The following is a 7,470-nucleotide window of genomic DNA, read 5'->3' as shown; positions in this document are numbered from 1 at the left end:
AAGTCTGAATGCAGCCTAATATTGCACCCGTGATTCAGTGACTGCAGGCTCCAGAAGCTTAGTTTTTAATTGTGGAGGTAGCTATCTACCTAGAAACTAATGACGGGGGATCCATTTTGGTAGTGATACTATTACTAAGTAAATGACGTCTGGCTGCAGCAGGCTGATGTTTGGGTCATTGAGCTGGGCAAATGTGGCCATTCAGTTTGGAGAACTTGAACCAGCTAGAGTTTGGGTCTAACTCAACATGGATCCAAACCTCAAGCTCATTCCTACTCCATACTAGGGATAAGCTTTGAGTTTGGGTCGACAGAGAATTGCACTTGAACTCTAGTTGTTGAAGGTTTGCTACATAGGAAAGCTAAATGGCCAGATTTCGCCTGTTTGCCTACCCGATCCTCCAGCGGCTGCTGTAGCCAAAATTTGCATCAGTTAGTGGTGGTACCACCTAGCAACCAATCACCTGTTGCTTAATTCGAAAGGTTAACTAAGGAACTCTGACCTCCATCCAGCACTATGCTGCCTCCCACTCTCCGCTCTGTAGTGGACAAGAGAGTGGCTGAGGCTGGGGAGAAGCAGAGCCGTGTTCACAAGCCAGCTGTCGGTAGATTACAATCGTCAGCTTGCCGAACCCTGTCCTAAGACGATCGGATGCTCCCTGGATCGACAACCTATGGTGTTATTTCTTATTTCTGTAGCCAAACTTTGTATCAGTTGGTGGTGGTATCACTACTGCCACTAAATGAGTGACTTCCCCTCCCGCTGGCTTGTTTCATGTAGTAAACAATCCAGCGGGTATCTCCGAGTGAAGTCATTGACCAAATATGGTCAATGACATTAGGTAGCATGGCTTGTTAAAGCGGAATTAAAGTCCCACTGTGACCCACCATGAAGGCAGGTTTCTCTAAATAAACACAGTGAGTGATCGGTACCGGCAGGGTACAGGAGTCAGCATGGCGGAAGACAGTGAGAGTTGAGGACTGTGTCCCTGTTGGCAGAGCCCTTAAAGCGGAGTTCCAGACATTTTTGTGATTATTAAAAGTCAGCAGCCTACAAAAACTGCAGCTGCTGACTTTTAATAAACACACCCTTACCTGTCCCAGAGTCCAGCCATGTTCTCACACACGCAGTCCCTTCTCTCCTTCTGTCCTCCATGGCGCCAGCATCTCAACTGTGGGCACCAAACTATGACAGCTTCACAGCCTGGTGCCCACTGCGCATGCGCAAGTCACATACTAATTGCTCTGGCAGTCTTCTGGGATCTGTGAAAGTTGCCAGGAGACTAAGAGGGAGGAGGGGGCCGAACTTCCGGCTCACTTCCCTGTGGCAAACTGAGCCGGAAGTGGGAGCGGGTACCTGTCACAAACAGGTATCCGCTCCTCCCTCCCCTCCAAATGGTGCCAAATATGGCAGTGGAGGGGGAAGGAGGAGGCAAATAAGTGAAGCTTCCACTTTTGAGTGGAACTCCACTTTAAGAGATCTCCTCTTCCCCACACAGCACATATGTCAGGAATTGACTAGCCAATAGTGGTGGGACTCACCTGCCTTGTGGGCTGCAGTACCAGGGCTGGCCAGCGGGTGCTCTCAACAACCAGAGGCTCACTTCGGCAATTAGCCATCACCTGGGGTTGATTGCAGGTGGTGTATTTAAGTGATGGCCAGACCTGCAGTCTGTGCCTTGTTGTACTGTTTGCTTGGCCCTGGTTTCCTGATCCTGTTTCTGCCTGTCCTGACGCTGCCTGAACTCTGCCCGTACTGACCTCGGCTAGTCCTGACCACTCTCCCGCCTGCTCCTGGTACTCCGTTTGCCCATTTGCTATGACCCGGCCTGCCTGACTATTGTATCGTATGTTTGTTATCTGTTGGAGGTTTGGTTCAGTTTGTTTGCACTGTGTTATGTTTAGTTTTGCACTGCGTTTTGTATTGTTAGTCTCAATAAATTATATTATTTACTATATCTGAAACCTGCGTTTCCCTGTGTCAGTCCACACACTTCTGGTCACACCCGCATCCCTGACATTACAACAAGGCCATCCTGACCAGAAGTGGCTGCACAGGGAAGCCATCTTGGCTTGTTGCTGGGAAGGATGGATCTTGATGAGGTTGTGTATTTATCTCTGCTAGTGTTTGATGACAGAGAATATGCTTATCAGACTCTGAAGGAGTATACCCGGGATCAACTGCTAGAGTGTATAAGGATCGCTCATTGTCTAGTTGATCAGGGCACAGAGTTTTCTGAGGTGCAGCCATTGATCCAGGTTTGTGTTGAGTTGGCTCGGTCCTGTACCCCTGAAAGCAGGAATGACTTTTTTCCCCCATTTAGTGTGGATCAAGTGGAATCACTGGTATGGTTGTTGGAGGATGATCCAGATTGTTTCCATGAGCACTATGCAGCTTGTCCATCACATGTGCTCATGGATTGCATAAACGCAGTGCAGTCTTTGATCAGACAGGCTATGTGTAAGCTGAGTTTTGTTCAACCAGTACTGCAGACATGGACAGATTTGTTACACCTAGCCTCAGTCGGCTTGCAATATCATTCCTCAGTCCGGTGTCCAGCCCGAAGTGCCTCAGTCCGGTGTCCAGCCCGAAGTGCCTCAGTCCGGTGTCCAGCCCGAAGTGCCTCAGTCCGGTGTCCAGCCCGAAGTGCCTCAGTCCGGTGTCCAGCCCGAAGTGCCTCAGTCCGGTGTCCAGCCCGAAGAGCCTCAGTCCGGTGTCCAGCCCGAAGAGCCTCAGTCCGGTGTCCAGCCCGAAGAGCCTCAGTCCGGTGTCCAGCCCGAAGTGCCTCAGTCCGGTGTCCAGCCCGAAGTGCCTCAGTCCGGTGTCCAGCCCGAAGTGCCTCAGTCCGGTGTCCAGCCCGAAGTGCCTCAGTCCGGTGTCCAGCCCGAAGTGCCTCAGTCCGGTGTCCAGCCCGAAGTGCCTCAGTCCGGTGTCCAGCCCGAAGTGCCTCAGTCCGGTGTCCAGCCCGAAGTGCCTCAGTCCGGTGTCCAGCCCGAAGTGCCTCAGTCCGGTGTCCAGCCCGAAGTGCCTCAGTCCGGTGTCCAGCCCGAAGTGCCTCAGTCCGGTGTCCAGCCCGAAGTGCCTCAGTCCGGTGTCCAGCCCGAAGTGCCTCAGTCCGGTGTCCAGCCCGAAGTGCCTCAGTCCGGTGTCCAGCCCGAAGTGCCTCAGTCCGGTGTCCAGCCCGAAGTGCCTCAGTCCGGTGTCCAGCCCGAAGTGCCTCAGTCCGGTGTCCAGCCCGAAGTGCCTCAGTCCGGTGTCCAGCCCGAAGTGCCTCAGTCCGGTGTCCAGCCCGAAGTGCCTCAGTCCGGTGTCCAGCCCGAAGTGCCTCAGTCCGGTGTCCAGCCCGAAGTGCCTCAGTCCGGTGTCCAGCCCGAAGTGCCTCAGTCCGGTGTCCAGCCCGAAGTGCCTCAGTCCGGTGTCCAGCCCGAAGTGCCTCAGTCCGGTGTCCAGCCCGAAGTGCCTCAGTCCGGTGTCCAGCCCGAAGTGCCTCAGTCCGGTGTCCAGCCCGAAGAGCCTCAGTCCGGTGTCCAGCCCGAAGAGCCTCAGTCCGGTGTCCAGCCCGAAGAGCCTCAGTCCGGTGTCCAGCCCGAAGAGCCTCAGTCCGGTGTCCAGCCCGAAGTGCCTCAGTCCGGTGTCCAGCCCGAAGTGCCTCAGTCCGGTGTCCAGCCCGAAGTGCCTCAGTCCGGTGTCCAGCCCGAAGTGCCTCAGTCCGGTGTCCAGCCCGAAGTGCCTCAGTCCGGTGTCCAGCCCGAAGTGCCTCAGTCCGGTGTCCAGCCCGAAGTGCCTCAGTCCGGTGTCCAGCCCGAAGTGCCTCAGTCCGGTGTCCAGCCCGAAGTGCCTCAGTCCGGTGTCCAGCCCGAGATCTCCCCCCTCTCTTCTCTTCCCTCTCTCTCCCCCCTCAATATCTCTCTCTCCTCTCTCTCTTCCCTCTCTCTCTCCCCTCTCTTTCTCTCTCTCCCCCTCTCTCTCTCTAGGCCCGCCTAGCAACCAATCACCTGCTGGTTAATTCGAAAGGTTACTGAGGGAGCTCCGCCCTCCATCCATCACTATGCTCGCTCTCCGCTCTGCAGTGAACATGAGAGCAGCAGCGGCTGGGGGAAGCAGGGCAGAGATAACGATCTATCTGTCGCCTGCCCGCAGTCGAGTGGTAGATTGCAATCAGCGTCTTGCTGAACCCGCCCTAGGGCCATCGAATGCTCCCTGAATCAACAACCTATGGTGTTATTTCTTGATACAGTGCGTTATGTGTTGTTCTGACATAAAGCTTGCTGTACACTAAAAACAACAACATGCTGACATCAACCCGATAGCAGAATAACTCCATGATTGGTGTTCTGCTGTAATGGAGGTTTAGGATGTCAGCAATGGGAAGGAGAACAAACTTTTTGCCGATGCTGACTTTAATTTGGTGGTCATCTTCAAATTCTATTGTCAGCAGTTTTCTCTCCAGCTCTTTGGTCTCCTTACATGTTGTGTCAACAATGACACCTTTGTAGTGCAGTTTTTCTGCAGTATATTTGACCTTTTTGATGCTAGTGGGTGACTTAGGGCTGAACAATTTATGAAGCCAGGTCCTCTTCTTCCTAGTTTGCTTATTCTCCTTTTCTTTCCTCTCTTCCTTCAGCCCCAAAATCTTAATGCCATCTTGCTTCTCCGTCTCCTTCTGCATCTTTTTGTTCATGTCAATATTGGATGACATTTGGCCCACTAGGTTTTCTAGGCAACTGTTCCAGAACCTTTGATATTGGTTTACCTTGTCCTGGTAATATTTGAAGCTGACGTTAAGGGCATCCACTGCTTGGCTGAGCTTCGTTATTTCAGCTTGTTGCTGCAGCTGAAATTCATTTTCCTTTGTGACATCCATGTCAGTATTGTTCAGGATATCTTGGGAGTCCATTGCTTTTGAAAGCCCAGCATCCTGTACAGCCTTTGGGTTTGTCAAATTTTTCTCTTTTTGTGGAATATATTTGCTGCCTAAGGAGAGGCAGACTTTAGTTGCTGTCAAGTCTCCACCTCTGTTAGCAGCAGCTGCATTCTCATAAAAAAGAAGATCTTTAACCTTAGGAACTGGTCCAAGATCCTTGAAAATTTGATAAAGACTGTCTTGTTGGTTTGGGATGACCACTTTTTCATATTTTGAAAGCAGCTTATGTGTGCTTACAATGTCCATTGCATGAAGCTCTATCACTGGATTCTTTAGGGAAATCATGTCAGAATATTCATTGAAGCCAAATTCTTCCTCTGGTTCTGGAACATTAAAAACCTCCTCAAACATGCTCCTGAAACGTGGATGGTTTTTGATTATATAGTCATTCTTGATTGAAGCTCCAGCATTTTCCTTGGGGAAATGGCTATTAATTAAGGTGTGGCCGACAAGCACAGCCACGATCAAGAAGTTCTCTTTTTGCCCTGATTCTGTTGACATTTTAAATTTCAGTATTCCAAAGTCATCTGGAGCTGCTATAGCTGGCTGGAAATACTGGTACATGAAAAGGCTAAGAGTCTCAAAGACTTCATCTGCACTTGCCTGGGGGAACTTTTTATGCAGGGCTTGTCTTAGGACTCTTGTCACATACCTTATTCCATAAGGTATACTGTGCACATCTGAGAATATTGCATTTAAGACTAGGTCTGCCATGTTAGTAGTGAGAGAAGGTCTTTCCAATAATCTGTGATGTAAGTGAAATATCCCATCTATCACTTCAGTGAGCTTGTTGTGGAGGACATTACATTTTGCAGTCTGCCTGTAAAAGCTGAAGGCAGTCTCAATGCCCATTAATTTTCCTTCCACTATATCCTTGATATGAGTACATTTTTTCTCGACCTCATACTGAATAGCATTTCCCAAAAACTTGACAAAATGATATTCCTCTCTTGGAGTTGAGGCATGATTGTAGAGTCCGGGAAGAAGCCTTTCTTCAAGAATGGTATACTCATGTACTGACATCTGACATATGAGCTTGGACAGGTACTTTGGTTGGGTCTGTAGATGATAGAAGAGGTGCTGATAGGGTTCCAACCTCTGTGTCTTCCTGCTCAGTTCAAGCATGCGTTGTCTGTCAATGGACATCGCATCTTCAATGTCCATTCTGTTGTCCAGCTTTAGTTTTGGAAATCGGGACACAAGGCTTTCTAGTGTCCGTTTCCCATTCACAAGAATTGATATTTTCTTGTCCAAGGTATTCAACTCCTCTTTTAGTGTTTGGATGGCATTCATTTTAGTGGAAACTTCACCTTCTAGGTAATTTATCAATACCTCTTGGGGAGAAGGGATATCCAAGGAGGAGTCCAAGGAATGGGAATCCTTTAGACTGGAACTAACTGATAATCTTTTGCTTCGGAGCAACTTCTTGGAAAGCTTTCCAGCGTGGTTGCTCCCAACAATTGAGCGTATTTCTACAAGGGATGACATAACCTCATTCTCCATAGTTGTAAAACCTGTAAAATAAAAGAAAATGGTTTTAATTGTGTTCTAACCTTTCCTCACTTTGTCTAAAACTAAGAAAACAAAATTGTGAATATATACTGTATAGTGTGACTTTCTGGGCATTAGACACCAAAATGTTTGTCCCAAAGCACTGTCATTATTGTGACCCTAGCTGGCTTGTCTTCAGCCACATGGAAATAAACAGAAATTGAGCCTCTTTGGCAGCACATTAAAAAAAGGCTGACTTGAAGTGGTTGTAAAGGCTCAAGGTTTGTCACCTTCATGCATTCTATGCATGAAGGTAAAAAACCTTCTGTGTGCAGCAGTGCCCCCCAGCTCCCCCCCCCCCCCCAAATACTTACCTGAGCCCTATCGCAATCCAGCAATGTGCAAGACAGCCTCATTGTCCAAGGTCTCTGCCTCCTCATTGGCTAAGACAGCAAGCAGGAGCCACTGGCTCTCACTGCTGTCGATCACAGCCAGTCAGCCAATGAGGTGAGAGAGGGGGCAGGGCCAAACTGCAGCTCTGTGTGTGAATGGACACACAGAGCAGTGGCTTGGGAACATTACCACAACCTTCCCACACCCGATAACCCCGTCCTCCTCTTCCTATTTCTTTTTCACCATTCATTAATCTTGGATTGGTCCTTAAAGGGCCCACTTAAAAAAAATGAGGGGATATTCACCTACCATGTAAGATATATCCATTCTGACTTTAAAATTGCTCAGGTAACAGTTTAATCCAAAGCCTGTCCACACTAGGCATAATAAAGTTATAATGTTGAGAACCAATTCTACACTATATACCATTCTGCTACATATGCAGATCTGTCACATATTATCCGGCTGTATGTACACAACGTAAAACAAGTATATGGCGTCAATGACAAACAATAAATACATGTAAGCCTAAAGAGCATCTGTGCCCAGACTATGGACATTAAAGTATTCCTATAATTTAACAAGCAGTAAGGGAGCTTTAAAACAAGCCCACCCTAACCCCTCTAGCTGTATATAATGTGAAGTCATTATTACCAAACAAC

At 48.9% G+C, this 7,470-nt stretch overlaps 1 pseudogene; it reads right to left on the bottom strand.

Moving 5' to 3' along the window:
- Positions 1-4,475: 4,475 nt before the first annotated feature.
- LOC149453568 (ras GTPase-activating-like protein IQGAP2) lies at positions 4,476-6,217 on the bottom strand (annotated as a pseudogene).
- Positions 6,218-7,470: the final 1,253 nt, after the last annotated feature.

Source organism: Staurois parvus, unplaced genomic scaffold (genome assembly GCF_062004578.1).
Source record: "Staurois parvus isolate SC_StPar_1 unplaced genomic scaffold, SC_StPar_1.0 ptg000448l, whole genome shotgun sequence".
Lineage (NCBI taxonomy): Eukaryota > Metazoa > Chordata > Amphibia > Anura > Ranidae > Staurois > Staurois parvus.
The sequence above is the reverse complement of the archived record's forward strand: the minus strand, read 5'-3'. Positions and strand labels throughout refer to the sequence as shown.